The sequence below is a fragment of the Canis lupus genome, chromosome 8 (assembly GCF_048164855.1).
Source record: "Canis lupus baileyi chromosome 8, mCanLup2.hap1, whole genome shotgun sequence".
In the NCBI taxonomy this organism is placed as follows: Eukaryota; Metazoa; Chordata; class Mammalia; order Carnivora; family Canidae; genus Canis; species Canis lupus.
Window position 1 is genome coordinate 73,028,940 of NC_132845.1, and position 19,537 is coordinate 73,048,476.

At 40.2% G+C, this 19,537-nt stretch overlaps 1 long non-coding RNA gene across 3 annotated transcripts in view; it reads left to right on the top strand.

The window, feature by feature from the left end:
- The first annotated feature begins 69 nt into the window (after positions 1 to 69).
- The window catches only part of LOC140637692 (uncharacterized), a 59,616-nt gene continuing 40,148 nt past the window's right edge, over positions 70 to 19,537 (top strand). Inside the window, exons 1-5 of one of the 3 annotated variants that reach the window (XR_012034756.1) lie at positions 70 to 535; positions 4,503 to 4,558; positions 5,046 to 5,110; positions 9,460 to 9,592; positions 15,015 to 15,143. This is a non-coding gene — a long non-coding RNA (uncharacterized lncRNA). Of the gene's footprint in view, positions 536 to 4,502; positions 4,559 to 5,045; positions 5,111 to 9,459; positions 9,593 to 15,014; positions 15,144 to 19,104; positions 19,244 to 19,537 lie in introns of all 3 variants that reach the window. The other 2 variants (XR_012034755.1, XR_012034754.1) reach the window with 2 other exon arrangements.

Genomic DNA, 19,537 nt, shown 5'->3' on the forward strand with positions numbered 1-19,537 from the left:
TAATTCTAATCCTATAGGATCAGAGTCCCACCTTTATGTCCTCATGTAACTTAAATTACTTCCCATCTCCAAAGACAGCCACGTGATAGTGAGGAGGGGTTAGGACTTTAACATATAAATTGTAGGGGGACACAAACATTAAATTCAGAGCATTAGAATCAGGAAACAATGGCCTGAACCTGTGAGAGCTGAATTGCCAAATTATCTCCCTCAAAGAAGAGCAAAGGAAATATCCCAATAAAAGCCTTAAGTTGTAAATAATGCAGAGCAGTGCTTTCTCAAACTTTAGCATGCATAAGCATCACCTAGAGAGCCTGTTTAGATGTATAGTTTAGCTGTGAAATTGGCTCTCAAATTACCTGTGAACAGAGCAGAAAGGAAAACATGCTGGTTGTACACTTTTCATTGTCCATAAGAAATTTGATATAAATCCCTTAGGGGAACTAAGTTTTTGCCATTGATTAATTCTAAAATAAATGTATCATCTCTATGATAATGAGAATAAGTGAATGATGCTTGGAACAAAATCCTGACAGTAAGTAATAAAGCTATTTCTTAGAGCATTTCTCAATATAAGTTGAGGCTATAATGTCAAAACCAACTCAATAAAATCATTATTCTGGGATTATGGATTATAGACTATTTCAAAATAAATGTAAATTTGTTTCTTCCAAATGCATAGAGTAATTAAAATTGGGCCAACAAAACATTGTCTAACAAAAATCCTTGGGGGACCTGCTTTAATGAATAGATAACACATCTTCGATAAGCATGATTTAAAAAAACAAAAAACAAAAACCGAAGGTACTTCTGTAAAGCTTGAAGAGTTGTTTGTCTCCTAAGTAGTTTAATCATTCTCCTGGGGCTTGTGTTTATACAATTAATTTGCTTAGGAACACTTTTTTGTTTTTGTAGGCCAATAGGTTTTACCTAGAAATAGGGATGTTAATGAGAGAAGACAGGCTGTATGTATAAGATTCAGAAATCCTATGTCCTATAACTTTTATATCTATTTTATGCAGCTGGCCTCTGATGCCTGTCTTTATGGTGTGGTTGAAGGGCTGGTTGGTAAAATATCCATAAGAGTTTGCTCAAAGATATGTAAGACAACAGATTACATTGGATGGGGCATAGTTCTCTGATCCCAATGCTTCTCCATAATATCACTTAAAAATGCCTCCACACAAGTGTTTTGTGCTAGCCCGGGCACTGTATATCTCATCTCTTTTCTGAGCCAGAGGAGATGTGCAGATATGAGGGGAAAAAACAAAGAGAAAACAACAAAATTTCATTGTGTTTGATTTATGGATTTGTTCTACTTTGGGAGTCTCAGAGGCGTTCTTTTTTGATAAGGGCCATAACCGATTAGAAAGTAATGAACTATGGAAAAGAGTCCAAAGATACTGAGATTAGATCTCCATTGAACTGAAACTGGTAGGACTTGTATGAAATGTCCTCTTGCTGTCAGCTACACAAAATGTGGTTGCCTCCCTGTTGTCATGTTCTTTACCTTCTAAGAGCTAGGTTAGAGAGCCAGAAACACCAGCAAAAGGAGTGAGCATGCCTTTGTGCTTGGCAGTTATGTTACCTATTTTAAGTAATGTTACCTCTATTAAGCCATGGGAGTGGGGTGTATGGTATTACAACCTTCCCAGGAGCAATATTTATACTTCCTATACTTCAGCTAAATGACTAAATCTAATCTAGTCACTGAGATCAAAAGTGTTCACAGATAATGTTTGCCTCCTCTTGAGGTAGATTCACCATAAAGATTTCTGATGGACTCCAAAAACACACACAGAATCATATTGTCTATCTTTACATCACGATTGTCTTGTTAGGGCATGTCAGTGGAAATCCAGCTCAGAATTAATATGTATCAATCACTTCTAACTTCATCAGTCACACCATAGACAAGTTTATACTTTGGTTTTGTGCTATTATATATACCTGGAAAGACATCTTTTCATCCATCCATTTATTCAAAAAGGCTTCAACTTCATACCGAGATTGAAATAGAGAAACTAAAGCTCATCTTATTTGTTCTAATTATTTATCCTACAGTATTTATTTTGAAAAGATAAGCAGAGTACAGAAATAGTTCTAGTTTTCAGGGGCTCTGGTGGGCAATCCCAGCAACCCTTTTCATATCAATATAATTGATAAACCTCTAGGCAGACTCAGAGTGAGGGAGAGAGAGAGAGAGAAGGAGGGAAGAAGGGAGTAGAGGAAAGAAGAAAGTAAGAGAGAGACAGAAAATCCAAATTATCCATACCAGGAATGAAAGAGGTAATATCACTCCAGATTCTACAGATAATAAAAGGATGTGTCAATAATTTCAGCAATTTAGGTAACAAGGGCCAATTCTTGAAAAAGCACTCAAGAGTAAGTAGATAACCTGAAGAGTCTTGTATCTATTATAGAAATGGAATTTATAGTTTAAATCCTCCTCACAAAGAAAACTCCAGGCCAAGATTACAGCATTGGTAAGTTCCAACAAACATTTAAGGAGGAGATAATTCTAATTCAACACAAACTCTTCCAAAAAATCAAGGAAGGGGGAATACCTCCCCATTCATTCGATGAGGCTAGCATTATACTTACTTCAAATCAGACAAAGACATCCCAAGAAAAGAGACCTGTATACCAATATCCCTTATGAACATTGATGCAAAAATTCAAAACCAAATTTTAGCAAATTAAATTTAAAAATAAAAATAAGACATCATGAGCAAGGAAGGTTATCTCAATAGTACAGTTTTGGTTTAACATTATTAAAGGAATCAAAATCAATTCACCATATTAATAGAGGAAAAAAAGGAAACTCATCTGAACATCTAAATAGATGGAGGGAAAAGCATTAAAAATAAACAGCTTATCTGCATTTAAAATAAACAAACCTCTCAGCACTATAGGAATACAAGGAAATTTCTTCAATCAGATAAAAGGCCTCTAAGAGGAAGCATAGACAAGGATATCTTCTCTCATCACTTCCACGCTGTATGTATTTGGGGTTGTAGCTGGTGCAATCAGGTACAAAAAAAGAGTTAAAAAGCATCCAGATTGGAAAGGAAGAAGTTACCAGTCTTTATTCTCAGACAACCTGATAATCTTTATAGAAAACCCAATGGAATCTACAAAAAGTGCTACTAGATCTAGAAAGTGCAAAGTTGTAGGATCTACAATCAATATACGAAGATAAATTGTATTTCTATACGAGCAATCAGTAATTGAAATTAAAGAAGTAATACCATTTAAAATAGCGTCAAAGTACGAAATATTTAGGAATACATCTGACAAAGTGTGCAGGGCTTGTATATTGACAGCTACATAATATTGCCATGAGAATGTAAAGAAGAAATTGATAAGTGGAGAGTTATGTCATATAAGATCTAGAGCTATAAAGCTTTTAGAACAAAATATAAGAAAAATATTTTTACTTTTGCATTCCATACTTTAGATAGGACACTGAAAGCATGATCCAGTTTTTTATTCTGTATGTTGGTAAATTGAACACCAATAAAGAATAAATTAAAAAAAAATAAATAAAAGAAAAAAATTAGACAAATCGGACTTCATTAAAAACTGAAATCTTTTGCTCTTCCAAAGACACCAATGAAAATGAAAAGACAAGCCATGAACTAGGAGAAAATATTTGTCAATCAAACATGTAATAATACATCATATATATTATTATATATAATAATACATTATATTAAATATATTAATATAATGTTCATATATAAAATGATATTAATATGACATAATTACATATATAAATATATTAAGGATGTAATATATATTATATATTATTCAGACATGCAGATAGAAATATGTACAAATAGGAAAACATTTTAAATAACATTAGCCATTAGTGAAATATAAATTAAACCATGGTAAGATGCCTATTACATTGGTGAAAAAAAATAATGACAATGTCAAGTGCTAATGAGCATGTTGAGGAATTGGAACTCTCATGCACTGCAGGTGGGAATGTAAATGGAACAATTACTTTGGAAAGCAGTTTGGCAGTTTCTTTAAAAGTCAAACATACATTTACCATATGAGCCAGCCATTCCACTCCCAGGTATGAATCCAAGAGAAAAAAAAAGTATGTGTCCTTTCAAACACTTACACATGAATATGCTGTGAAGCTTTATTTGTAATAGCTCAACACTGCAAACAACCCAAATGCCTGCTCAGAGGTGAGTGGATAAACAGAAGGTGGTGTAGTCTCACGATGGAATACTACACAGCACTAAACAGGAATGGGCTCCTGCTAAGGCAGAATCATGGATAAATCAAAATAAGTGTACTGCGTGAATAGTGGTAGATGAAACAAGAGTAAAAATACCAGATAGTGAAAACATCACTCCAATCAACTTGCACTGTCCACACTTTGAGGACTGACCATATCCTATTTTGAGCTAATGAGTGATTTTCTTTTTGAAGTTCTTATTTTAATTCCATCTGGTTAACATACAGTGTTATATTGGTTTCAGGTGTACAATAGAGTGATCCAACACTTCCATACAACACCCTGTGCTCATCACCATAGGTGTGTTCCTTAATCCCCATTACCTATTTCAACCATCCCCCTCTCCCCCTCCCTTCTGGTATCCATCAGTTTGTTCTCTAGAGTTAAGAGTCTGAGCTAAGGAGTCTTTAAAAAACAAACAAACAAACAAGCTAAATTTGTGTTAATCTGGAAAGCCATCAACCCACCTTTGATCCTTTGAACCAGTTGGATGAGTCCATGTATCCTAGCTCCTGCCAGGTGACCAAGCTGAGCCCCCTAGAGCTGCAACACCATAGCCTAGAGCTCATGGCTACTGCATGGACTGGGCCTCCCTTTCAGATGCCCTACTCTCTCCCAAATCCTATTGCCACCAGCTCTCACTTGGAGATCCTGGAGTTACAGCCCTGCTTTCCACCTGGTTTTTGGCTTGGAAATTTGCTTTTGCCCTTGGTTTCTCCCAGCATTTGATGCAAACAGTCCTCAACCAGTCTGAGCTGGCTTACCTCTCTGCCTTCCTTGTTACCAGGTTCCTGATCCTGACCCCTACCATGCAGAGAAAGCCAGCCCTGGGTCTCCTGTGATATCAGGCAGGTAATTAGTTAAGAGTGTATGCACGTTTCATCTGAGTTTGTATTGTCTATCAGGTTGTGTGAAATATATATGTTCATCTCCATGCCTATTTAACACAAAGTCCCTATCTCTAGGGGTAATGTGCCATTTTATCAGTAGTTTTCCATCAAGTGAAGATCATAACATCCTAATATTCTCAGTTCTGTTCCTCAGTTCCCCAGGGAATCCCTTTTCTCAGGTACTAATCTTGGCAGCAGTGCTCATTAATATGATAAGGCTCTCTGGTTTTAAACAGCTCTTCAGACCCAAACAGACCATAATTGAATGGAAGATTTAATTGTTTTTTTCTCAGCAAACAATCAGGCCAGGAGAGCAAGGACACTGCAGACAAAACAGCACCGTTCGACTCTGGAATGAAAGGCGTGTGTTTCCATTCACTAATAGGCAGAAATGTCACTGGATTGCAGAAAGGCTGACTCGGGTCTCAGTTCGGAGGAGAGCACTATTGAATGCTCCCTTCTGGCTGGCAGACAGCTCAGCTGAGTGGCTCTCTCTTCCGCTGTCACTCCTGTTGATTTGCCTTCAAGGTGGTCATTCAGAGGGAAAGAAAAGGCCACAGTTTGCATTTCAGGCCCAAAGATTTAGCTGTGACCCCCATCCAGCCTCAGCTTTCAGCTGCATGGCTCAGTGAAGCTCCAGCAGAAGGGTGGCACACCTTGCCTTACTGTTGTCTTTTGTTCGCATTAAGTAAGATCATCACACAGAGGGATAATAACTGCTTCCCACCCACCCACCTCCCCGCCAAAATCCCACAGCCAGGGGCATGGGTTGGATGCATCGGTAGCTAGCCCAGGATCAGCCAATCCCATATTTCACTACACAACAACTTGGTAAATCATCTTTTTAACCTTATTGAGAGTTGGCATCTCCTCTGCTTTATTACCTTCTGCCTGACTTTGCTCTGTTCCTCCGCTGGCACTCAATTTTCCAACTCTTTGCATTCGAGCTGGAAAACTTTGTAAAACCTGAATTTTCAGCTTTTTTTGCTGTTGTTCTCAGACAATGCGAGAGAGCCTGTCTGTATACGGTATAGATCATGTTTGCTGCCATTTTGAGGGACTTAGAATCATAGAGCAAGTTTATAATATAGTTTCAGGAGAGGCATGCCTCTTGAGCAGGGAGCAGAATGGGAGACTGGACATGTTTCTAGCTATACTGGAATCAGATCTCCATATCTGGAGAGGAAACAAAATCCCAGAATATCACAAGTGCCTAGGTCTGTGGTGGAAGGAGTCAAAACACATCTTAAAGCCAAGTGACCAAAAAAAAAAAAAAAAAAAAGTGACTCTGAACATGCCCAAATTCACTTCTAATAGTGATCATTAATGAAAATAAGATCAATTGCCCCTCTGTAGTCTGGTAGAGATTGCTAGAAGTTTGTACAAAGTTTATGCATTGCTAGAAAACCAATATTCCTTTCTTCATGGATATATTATTCAGAGTCCATGTAGGAAAACAATTACATTTCTGTAACTAGTCTCATTGATACACATAACTTTCTTCTTCACTTCCATTCTACTATCCCTTTGTCTTTATTCAGATTCCAAAGTGGTTAGAGTTCTTGACCTTGTTGATGATATGAAACTTCTTTCCTGATGGGTCTGAATATTGAGTGGTCCTGCCCTTCTTTGATTAGTATAGTTTTCTATTGAGCATGGAACCAAAAAATGGCTTCTCTAGAGAATCCCTAGTTTGAAGAATGATCTGGAATGTCCCTCTTATGTGGCTGCAACCCTAAAAAAAATCAAGATCTATCGGGATCCCTGGGTGGTGCAGCGGTTTGGTGCCTGCCTCTGGCCCAGGGCGCGATCCTGGAGACCCGGGATCGAATCCCACGTTGGGCTCCTGGTGCATGGAGCCTGCTTCTCCATCTGCCTGTGTCTCTGCCTCTCTCTCTCTCTCTCTGTGTGTGTGTGACTATCATAAAAAAAAATTTAAAAAATCAAGATCTATCACTTCAGTCAACAGAATAGCAGCCTTCTTTGTCTATTGGATCAATGGCATAAAGATCCCAAAATGGGGGCACCTGGGTGGCTCAGTCAGCTGGGCATCTGCCTTCAGCTTGGGTTGTGATCCTGAGGTCTTGGAATTGAGTCTTGTGTTGGGCTTCCTGCTCAGCAGGGAGTCTGCTTATCCTCCCTCTGCCCACTTGTGCTCTCTCTCTCTCAAATAAATAAATAAAATCTCTAAAAAGAAAAATCCCCAAATGGCCAGAAGGTCAGCTAAACTTCGTACTTAATGGAACCCTAGGCGTGTACTTTGTTGGAAGTATGGGAATTAAGCCTAGAATGGCAAGGATGGGAAGCAAATATTTGCAAATTGGTCATTTGGTATGTTAATTCCCAGACCCATGTATTAAGGCTATGAGAGAAACAGCACTGTACATAGGTCACTTCTTGAAAGTACACTCTACATCAGGTTTTAAGAGTTCTTTCTCCCAACTGGGACTATAATCAACTCTTAAATAAGCAATTTTCCCATCTATCTGACCAGCTGCTTCAGTGTAATGTGATACATGGTAAGACTAGTAAATTCCATGGGCATGAATCCATTGTCACACTTATTTTGCTGTGAAATAGGTTCTTTCATCAGCAGTAATGTTGTATGGCACACGGCGACTGAAAATAAGGCATTTAATAAGTGCTAGTGCTGGCACAAGCATTGAAAGAAAAGAAGGCATGTATGTATCTATCCTAGTATGAACGAATCACTGCCTTCTTCATGCCAGAAGGAGACTGGAGAAGTTAATTCACCACCATGTAGCTGTCTGGTCACCCTGGACAAAGGCACCAAAGCAGGGCTTAGCCCTGGTCTTTGCTGTTGGAAGTTATACCCTCAGACCACATTGGTGAGCCAATACATAGCCTTTGTCTATGTCCTTCTGGGAACTTTGCACATCTGACTTTGCACACGTGACATCTATAGAATGTGTCATCTTGTCCATGTGATTATTGAGAGCCTCCTCTGCAGTGCACAGCCTTTGCTTGGCATTAACATGGAACACAAATATGTTGACACGCTGCTCATCCAATACCTCTTCCTCAGACTTGTTGTTGCTAGTCTTCCAATTTTGTGCCTTCTGATGCCTGACCAACGAGCCAAACACTTAGCAACTGCACATGAATCAGATACATCCAAATTGCTCATCTCTCAGTCCAATCAGAGTAGAAAAACAACTGCCCAAAGTTTTGCCATTGGGAAAGATTTGCCTGTATCTGTATCTTGACCGAATATTCCTGATCAGAGCTGTAATACCACAGCAGTTCATTTCAGATTGTGGCAGCACATTGTGCAGAGCAATCTGTGAACCAGATCAAGCTTTTTTTTTTTTTTTTTTTTTTTTCAGTAAACCAGTCATCTTTGAAGCCATAGATGTGGATTGAGAGAAAGGAGTGTTTGCAGGAGGGATAGATGAAGTAGGAATTGGGGCCTCCTGTTCATGCATCTTACCTCCCTTTCAGACCTGCTTAACCCCGAGCTCTTTCATAGCATTCTAACTTGATGAGAGATGGTTGCTGTGCATATCCAAAGGTGGTGAGTCAGTTAATAGCCAGTTCATAGTTGGTAGAGTAACAGATGCTTTGGTGCTCTGCCCGGATCTTGACACTCATCATTTCGGTACATGCCAGTAGCGTTCTGCTGTAGTCATCAGCAATTCTCTACTTGACAGCTTTCTGGGCACATGGCACACCAATGTGCAGAGCAGTTAACAGCCCTGGGAACAGCTCTCAGCCAATGACAAATGGGAGGCAGAGAGTCAGTACACCAGCTTCCTCATCCCTTTAGGTAGAATGTTCCAAACAGTCTCCCAAGGGTTTCCAGTGGGATTAACCACTGTGAGTTGCTCACAGTTCAAAACTCATGAATGTGCTCATAGTCCTTTGTTTCTCTTCCCTGCCTCATATCTCTACTACTTTTCTTTACCAGTGCTTTCTGGGATCATCTTTCAAACAAACTATATGTATTCAAGTCTTGTCTCCAGGTATGCTCCCGGGAGAACCCAGGATATGACAGCTCAGATGGCACAGAACTCGATGTCAGGTGCTCAGGTTCTTTTCAAAAATAATCAGGAGCTTTACCTCAGGAAAAGGATATGTAGATGTGAAGGCATCCACGACTTAGCTCTAAAACCTCTATCTGCATGTAGGTAGGAAACCACACTTCCCACCTCCCTTGAAGCTCAGTGTGGAAATGAATCTGAATTCCAGTCAATAGGATGTGAGCAGAGAACTGTGTGCTACTTTTTAGGAGCCTTGCTCATAAGCAACAACAACTCCCATGAGTACTCACCATGCTCTATTTCCTTTCAGGCTACCTGCAGTGGCAATACCTGATTTGTCACTGGGAAGCACATGATAAAGCTAAGAGACTTGTTAGCCTGGGTGACTGTATGGAACACTCCCTTCCTCAGCTTCCTGGGAATGGCACTAAACTGGTATATGGGTAAGTAATGAACTTCTGTGTCCTTGAGCCAATCAAAGCATAGATATTATTCTACCTTCACCAATATATATAAACCTCAAAATATATAAACCTCAGAATTATTATTTTAAGTAGAAAAGATGAGAAACAAAAAATAATGTTTCAGAGAAAATCTTTTTTTAAAAAAGATTTTATTTATTTATTCATGAGAGACACAGAGAGAGAGGCAGAGACACCGGCAGAGGGAGAATCAGGCTCCATGCAGGGAGCCCGATGTGGGACTCGATCCTGGGCTCTAGGATCATACCCTGAGCCAAAGGCAGGTGCTGAACCACTGAGCCACCCAGGGATCACCCTGAGAAACAAAAAAATAATGAGAAGTTTCAAAGAAAATCGAATCACTATAGTAAGCTTGATTTTGTTTGGTCCACATCAAAGCTGCTCAAAAACAAAAGAAAATAGAGAAAACAAATCTATAGAAGTTCATCAAACCTGCATCCAACCAGGGCCCACTGGTCACCCCAGAGTTATGCAAAATCATTTTGCTCTCTCTCAGAACAACTTCCCATGCCATGTAACTTTTGCCCACTTCATCAAGGGGGAAATCTTTGTTCTCTCCTTGAATATTTTCTACTCAATTTGCATTCCTGTTAGGCAAATGCCTTTTCCAATGATCTATAGAGGGTCTCCAAATATTCCACTCCCTCATTTCCCCATTGGGCTGCCCATACCACCATTGAGAGATTCAAATCACAAGTAGGAAGCCTCTCATTAAACAAATGGATTAAAGACAGAATAAATGGAAGTTCCAATTCTTGTAACTGTGAAATAGTTTTTATCTGATTAAATTTCATGCAGAAAACAATGATGAAACTGGGACAAACAAAACAAAACAAAAAAAGCAAAGAGGGATGTTTCTATTGGTACTGGAGAACGATCAAAAGCAGGCAGAAATTGGAATGGATTCAACACTTGAGTGAAAGAAAATGCACTGGGTGAGAGCTATGTTTATATAGCTTTTCCCCTGAGGGCTTCTCCAGTATGCTCAATGTAGGTTGCCTAGAACTCAAACTACTGTATCCAGCCTTTTAGTCTGAAGTATCAGAAGGAAGAATTTGGTGCTTCCAGAGTAGTTGAAAATTTAGGAGAAGAATGTTTAAAAATAAGGAGCTACAGAAAGAGAAGACCCCACATTTACATGTAAACTCCCCTCAAATTCTTGATGTCACTTGAATTATATGTAAATGAGGGGGAAGCAGTGCTGCCAAGACACTCAGCAGAGAGCAGAAACTGGAAAGTTGAAAAACTTGAGCAGAGAGTTCAGTTGTGACCTGCTTGAGGAGTGATAGAGTTCAGAGTTTGAATCCCATCAAGTTACAAAGTACTGGTCAACATGTCAGGTTTCTACTGATTTTCAAGGACAATGCCTTCATGACTCTTTCCCAGAACTAAAGAAAAACTACATCTGACCCACACTAACAAAGGATAAAACAAAACATCTACAAGTTCAAGTTAACTAGCTAGCAATTAGATCACTGGCTAGAACAAAAACTGACTCATTCAAGGAAGATGAGTTTCTGAACATCTACAATATCCAATACACAATAAACAATTAGTGGACATGGAAAAAAAAAACAATTAGTGGACATGGGAAGAACAGTGCAGTGTGATCCAAGAGAAAATTCAGTCCATAGACTAAGATCATAGATAAGTATGTTGTTATTAACAAACAAGGACTTTGAAGCAGTAATTAAATATATGATCAAGAAAGTAAATTAAAAGATAGTTATAATTAGTGATCTGAAGAAGAATACCAACAGAAAAATACGAACTATAAAAAAGAACCAAAATTAAATTCTAGAACTTGAAAAAATAATATTTGAAATGAAAAATTCACCTGATGGGCTAAGTAGCAGATTATATATGGTATAACAAAGTCACTATGAACATGAAAGAGGAAAAAAATGGGAAAAAGTTCAATAAGTTCTCAGGAACATAAAGGACAATATAAAATACTCTAACACAGGTGTAATTGCAGTCCCTAAAGGAGAATTTTTTTAAAGACCAGAAAAATATATGAAGCAATTGTTGACTTTCCAGAATTTGGCAAAAACAATTAACTTATATATCCAAGAAACTCATAGAACCTTCAGCAGGATAAATATAAAGGAAACCATAAGTTGATAATCATATTTACACTGCTGTAAACCAAAGAGAATAAAAAAAAATCAGAGAGACATGACACATGATGTACAGGGGAACAATACTTATTATAAATAACTTCTCTTTTGGAACAATAGGGATCAAGAGACAATGGAATGTCTACCTAGAATTCTGTATCTAGTAAAAATAGTCTTTGAACATGAAAGCAAAATGACATTTCAGATAAACAAAATTTGAGAGAATTCATAGTCAGCAGACCTGATTTTAAAGAAATGCTAAAGACATTTCTTCAGCCTAAAAGTAAGTGAAACTTGATAGAAACTAAATTCTGTAGAAAGGAACGAAGAACATCAGTAATGATAAGTCGAGTCAGTCCTCATTATTCAGGGATTCTGTATTTATGAGTTCACCTATTCACTAAAACTTATGAAGGACATGTGCCAAGTGGTGGAAAATGTGAGTTGTCTGATGTGCATGTTCCCAGCTGCAGTGACACTCTGCTTTCTTGCTTCAGCTCTCATAGTGTAAATAAATGACTTTTTAGTTTTACTTAGTGCCGTATTTTTCAAATATCTGTGCTTTTTGTTGGTGATTTTGCCATTTAAAATGACTCCTTCAAGGGGCACCTGGGTAGCTCAGTCAGTTAAGCCTCCAACTTTTGGTATTGGTTCAGGTCATGATCTCACAGTTGTGGGATCCAGCACCATGTCAGCCTCTGAGCTCAGAGTGGAGCTGCTTCACATTCTCTCTCTCTCTCTCTCCCTCTCACTCACTCACTCTCTCTCTCTCTCAAATAAATAAATAACATATTTAAAATAAAATAAAATAATAAAAGTGGCCCCTTTGGGGCATCCAGGTGACTTAGTTGTCAAATTCTTGATTTCAGCTCAGATCATCATCTCATGCTAATAAGATGGAGCCCTGAGTCCCTGCTTTAGATTCTCCCCTCCCTCTTCCTCTCCTATCCTCGTTCCCTCTCTCTTTAAAATAAATAAATAAATATTTAAAATGGCCTCTTCAGTGTAGTGCTGACGAGCTGTATAGTGTTCTTAAGTGTAAGTGGGCTATGACATGACATGTGTGTGGGTAAGCTTCATTCAGGCATGAGTTACAGTACTGTTGTCCATGAGTTCAATGTTAATGAATCAACAACATATATTTTAACTAAGGTGTCTTTAAACATAAACACACATAAAACAAGGTTAGGTATTGGTCACTTGATGAAAATGTTGTGACCAGAGTCTTGAAGGAACATTACCCTGTATTTCCTATAGAAGTGAGAGCTCAGTATTCACTAACTCACTATTCATAGAACTTGATGGAACATTACTAACAGAGTATCAGCTGTATAGAACATTACCATGAATAATGGGAAGAGGAGTCAATTGTTCCTTATTAGCTTCCTTAAAGACACATGACTAACACAAAAATGTTAATACTGTTTTGTGGGTTTATAAAGTATGTAGATGTAAAATACAAAACATAGGTAAACAGTAAACGGAATCGTATTGTACTGTCGCAGGTTTCTTACATTTTATGTGAAGTGGTATAAAATTAAATCCAAATAGAGTATAATAAGGATGCATATTATAATCCCTAGAGCAACCTCTACAAAATTGATATGAAAAAAATTATAGCTTAAGAGGCTATTAGTGAATTTAAATGGAATATTAAGAGTATTTGATTAGTTCAAAGAGGTCAGGAGAGAAGGAACACAGGAACAAAAATCAGATGGGACAAATATAAAACAGATAGTGAAATGGTTGACCTAAATACAACCATGTATCAGAATACACTAAATGTAAATACATGAAACAGATTGAAACGTAGAGAAATGTCAGACTGTGTTGAAAAAAAAAATGAGTGAATGAACAAACTATCTTGAAAAATGGGTCAAATGGGACTAGTGAATATGTTGTCCTTACTGGAAACCATTTAAAGAACTAGCATCCCCCACCTTCATTCAGTTCACCCAGTGTAATGGTGAGTCTAACCCTATCTGTGGCTTCCAAACTGGGCATATAACCCAAACCTGGACAGTCATAGCATAGTTTATCCCTATCTATAGTGACTGACTAAGAAACAGGCATAGTACCCAAACTCTACTAATGAGTCACAGCCAACACTTTCGCTGGTATGCTGGGGAAGAGAAGTTATTTTTTCACAAGGTTCTAAGCTGATAAAATGTAAACCTGGGACTTCCATTTTTGTCAGTTTAATGATGACAGTAACACAGAAAAAGCAGAATTGAAAAAAACATAAACAGTTTTCTGATGTTATCATTTTAGCCATTTGCGTTCAGGTGTGCCTGTAGCCATATATACTCTGTCTTTTGAGTCATTAAAACAAAAACAAAAAAAACCCTCTTTTAGTTTCTATTATTTTCAACCAAAAGAGACCTGATTAAGATAAGTAGCAAACCAACTATTTTCCAAATAATCCTGAATATTGATTGAAACGAGATATGCCTGTTAAATGAGTTTGTTTTTAATTTCTGACCCATTTTCTTCAACCCTGAGAAATCCTTGCAAACTCATAAACCAGAAATGATATAGAGAGCTGCCTTCAACTTTTCACAATTGATGGATATTGTTCATGAAAACGTTGTGCCCTCGAATTTCCACATGACATGTTAGTAGGCCCCCGAGGGTGTGCTCTCAACCATCATCTATTCCCTCTAGGGTGCTCCCCTTGGAAGAATTCTTTACCTTTTCCCCAGATGATTGGCTCAGTGTCCATGACTATGGGTTTATGTATAGGAATATTAACCTCCTCTTCCCACAGCATGGAAATGCTGTTTACATATACTGAACCTAGAGCTAGGTGGATTTCAAGTAGATCCCTACTTGCCTATCATTGATGAAAGTTTTTATGAAATTAAAAACTAAAGGGATAATCTATGCTGTTCTGTACTTTTAAAATGTCTGATGTTTGGGGGATTTGTATGATTAGAAAGGGAAACTATCCCTTAATTTTCGTGAATTGCCTTCCAAGTAATTGACTTTCTCACATGTCTTTTTTTTCTTAAGATTTTATTTATTTATTCATGAGAGACACAGAGAGATTGGCAGAGACATAGGCAGAGAGAGAAGCAGGCTCCCTGCAGGGAGCCCAGTGCAGGACTGGATCCCAGAACCCAGGATCACGCCCTGAACTGAAGGCATATGTTCAATCGTTTAGCCACCCACATGCCCCTCTCACATGTCTTTAAATGTGACATTTCATCTGTAATGAAAGAATGAGTTTTTAGGGACTTGTAAAACTAACAACTGTTTTTTAGGATCTTCCTCCACAACTATCTACTGTCACACATATAAAGAACAAGTCGGCTGCCAGTGGATTAATAAATGTACACCAACATAGGCATGATATATTGATCAGCACTCAATTCAAGAAGCTGTTGTGGGAGGTAAGTGCAAAATGGCTTAAGTGCTACTTGTTTATTCATACAACATGGTAAATTCTCAATAAATGTCCCATGGATTGAATTGAATATATGCTGGAACAGACTTGTGTGCAAAGCGTACTGGCCTAAAGAGGACGCAGACAGAGCCGGGACAAGGGGGATAAAAATGAGAGCCTAAGGAACAGAAGAACAAAGTACACATGACCCTGAGAGTGGATAGCTCGAAGATGAGCCAGAGATGCCTCACTAGCTTTGCCCTGGTCCTGGCCTTCAGTGTGGGTCATGCATTCCAACCAAGAAGGATGCAGAAAGTATTCTAAGCATAGGGAACAATGTGCACTACAGATCAGAAACATGGAAACAGGTGTAACTAGAGGAGAAAGAAGTAGTCCTTTTAAGTATAGCCAACAATGTGGAAGGGAGAGGGAAGAGGGGTAAAAGATGAGTCTAGAAGAGTGGGCTGTGGCCAAATGGGGAAGGATCTTATGTGCTACACTGAGGACTTGATCATGGAATGTGTCTGATGAGGAAAGGCCACATGTAACTCCATGGTCTCCAGGATGAGCAAGTGGGTGAGTCTGCCCACGAGGAAAGACAAGAGAAAGGGGCAATCAAGAGAGTAAGCTGGTAACATTGAGTTCAGGGCACGTTTGAAAACATTCACCTTGTGTGTTAGCTCAGCCTGCTGTAACAAAAATACTGTAGCCAGGGCAGACATTTATCTTGAACAGCACACATTTATTTCTCATGGTTCTGGAGGCTGAGAAGTCCAAGATCAAGGTACTGGCAGACTTACTTCCTGGTGAGGGCTTTCTTCCTGTCTTTCGGACATCTGCCTTCTCGCTGTGTCCTCATATGGCTTTTGCTTTCCTTGGTGCAGGCACGCTCTCCAAATATCGTAGAACAGAAGAGATAGACGGATGGAGGAAAAGCTTTCTGATCTTTTCATGTAAGGCTAGGAATCTCATTACAGCTCTACCCTTGTGATTTCATAACTACTCCCCAAAATCCCCAGCACTACATACCACCACAATGGGAGTTAGGGTTTCAACATATGTATTTGGGAACACCAAAGGAAACTCAGTCCAGAGGAGCTCGGAGAACTTTTTGATTTCATTGGCAGGAAAACTGGACTCCATTCCTTGGCACTCCATAAATACAGTCAACAGAGCTGTCTCTAATCTATTTTTCACATGTTCACAGCTGGCCACCAGGACTTGATGGGCAAATGAGATCTCACCCGTGACTTGAACCACTTTAGCTCAGGAAATATAAAGGCAATTCCCAGTCTTACTTGGAAAAAAAATAAGCAAGCTTGTCCTGGAAGCCCAGTGCTGACCCCACAGCCCCAGCTGACAATCTTTTGGCTTTGGAAATTTGTGTAAAGTGTCTCCTGGGCCTTACCATTTTTCATAACCTTTATTTTCAAATCAACCCCTAGTTCCTGATCCCCTAGGCCCCTGCTGGAGAAAAGTTGATATATCTTAGAACCAAGGTGTATACATGCAACACTTGCTACTCTACCATATTTGCCAAATGTCAAATTCCCCTGCTGCCTATTTTCAAAACTAACCTTTCATCTCCTCCTCCATCAGTATCCCCCCCAAATGCCCATATTATTATTATTTTGACATCTCTTGGGTCTTCAGATTTAGATGAAGGCATAGCATGGCTCAGGGGTGGTTTCAAAAGCCATAGATCAAAATCCATTTTTTTTTTCATTCCACCTTGTTAGCAGAAAATTACACACACGCATACATACACACGAGAGCACACTTCATTCTCAATTATTATTTTTTATTTATTTATTCCTGAAAGACACTGGAGAGATTGGCAGAGACACAGGAAGAGGGAGAAGGAGGCTCCTCACAGGGAGCCCGATGTGGGACTTGATCCCAGGACCCTGGGATCATGACCTGAGCCAAAGGCAGACGCTCAACCACTGAGCCACCCTGGTGCTCCCATTCTCAATTGTGAATATAACAAGAAGACTCGGCTCTCCCATCCTGGACAGAGTGTATAATTGTAAGAAAACTGGCTTTATGTTCGTAGAGAGGCTTCAGACAGCAGAAGGCACAGGTGCATGTTCCATAAGAGCCTGTTGCTGAATGAGTGAACGATGGATTTACAGGCCCTCCTGGGTATTGAACAAAATGCTCCTCATCTGAATAGCAAAGTGCTCCTACCAGCGGGGCTTCTCTGCTGTCTGGCACAGTGAAGGCCCTGTTCTCTGTGTTAACAGAGGGTTACAGGACAGCAGGTGGGGATGAGGGCTACCCAGAGCCCAGGTGATAGAGCAGTTTCCAGGTGAAGGAACCCCTCGTTCTGACCATTTTGTCCTGAGCACTGACTACAGCAGCCAGCTGGCTGTGGCTCACCCACAAGGACCTTCCTTCATCTCCCACTCAATGCACTCCCCAGGAGGCTGTCTGCAGTCTGGGACCCGGGTCACGAGAAAGGCACTCTCCCCACAGCTGCCATATTATTTACTTGGAAGCTCATAAGATCCAGGATTGCAAATTCCAATTCCGAAATAGCCAGGAAAGCAATTACAGCAGGCCACACTGATGCTCAGTTTTAGAAAAGACATGTTCTCTCCTGATGCATTTGAATGCGCTGTTTCCTCCGTGGACCTCTACTTTGTCACATGCTCCTGCATTCAGTCAACAAACATGGCCAAGTACCCACTCCCCATGAGCCAGCTCTATCTCACAAGTCACTCTCTTCCGTGAAGCCCTCCCTGGCTTGCTCAGCCTGAGTTAACAATTCAGCAGCACTTATTTGCCATTCATTTCAACTGTGTATTTACTGCTTTCACTGCCCACCTCCAGTATGCCATCCTCGAGGGACACTGAGGCACCCAGCATGCCCACTGACCCACAGGAGCACAACAAGCCATCACGTGGTGTTCAAAATCCCACATTGGCTACAAAATCCCACTCTTCAATACCAGAGATTTTTCCAGGATAAATACTACATATTTCTCCCTACAGGGTTCGAGTAATGCACTTAGATTTTTCGGTTGTTTCTTTTTGACACTAGAAATAGCTTCTTGGGACACCTGGGTGGCTCAGTGGTTGAGAATCTGCCTTTGGCTCAGGTTCTGATCCCATGGTCCTGGGATCGAGTTCCGCATCGCGCTCACCACAGGGAGCCTGCTTCTCCCTCGGCCTGTATCCCTGCCTCTCCCTCTCTCTGTGTCTCTCATGGATAAATAAATAAAAGCTTAAAAACAAAAAAAGAAATGGCTTTTTTATGAATAGCTTGGCTGTTGTACACCTGCGTTTAAGGTGGACTTCACACCACAGTCAGGATTATCAGAGAATAATCTCACACGGAGATCTCCGAGTATTGGGTCCCAGAAAGAAAACAGACAGACAAACAACAACAAAACCCCACTTCCTAAGAGTGCTTAGGGGTTAAGTCTGGACTCCATAAGAACTTCAAGGCCCTGAGGACAAGCCAATAGTTCAAAATCTGTGGTCGTTTCTCAGCCAGGTGTTATGCTGGAATATCCTGTGTCCCAGGTTTCTGAAATAAATCATTGCAGTCCCAGCCAAATGTCCTAAATACTACACATTATTAATTAGTATGACTAAAAAGGCCAGCACGGGCCAGCAACATCCCCAAATGGGACAGAGTGTTGAATAACACAGTCAGTGATTTCTAAGGTATCCGGCAAAAATAGGAATGTGCTTGCTTGTAAAACCAGCAAAGTAAGCCTTATTAAGAGGCAGTGCTTTGTTGGTGGTCCTGCAGGTCAAATAGCTAGGCTATCTGCAGACAGACAGCAGAGGGTGAGAAAGAGAGGGGACGAGGGGCAGAGACAGAGACAGAGAAGGGGAGAGAGCTGATGCTAGAGACGCTGCTGGAGGGAGGCTGGGGGCAGAACAGTTCTGTGCTTTCTGCTAATTTATGTCTTTGGTTCCCCACCGATTCCTCCATCGACTGAACCCGGATAAAGTCTGGGAGATGCAGTGTGCAGGCCAGGGCCCACAGACAACGCAGGCTGGGCTGGGGAAGGCGAGGCAGGCTCTGACGTCCCAGAGACCCAGAGCAGGCACAGCGGTTCTGGAGCTGCCACGGCTCCACGGGACCAAGAGGTGAGCATGCAAAGAGCAATGAGTCCCACGCTGTTTTCCAGGGAGCCACTGCCTGTGACTAATGTTAAGCATGTTCCTGAAGGTCTTTATTCACCTCTGTCACATGATAGAAAGTTAACCCCAATACCTTGCAATTCCTCTTTCCCTTCATGGGCAGGTGGGTGTTGATCCCAGCAATTTGCCCCGTGTGTGGGAAGCAGCCTGGATGATCTGAGCCCTCTGGGACTCCTGAGCTGCTGAAACATTGGGTGACCCGTGAGAAGGAATCGCTGAGCCCGGGCCAGCACACACTGT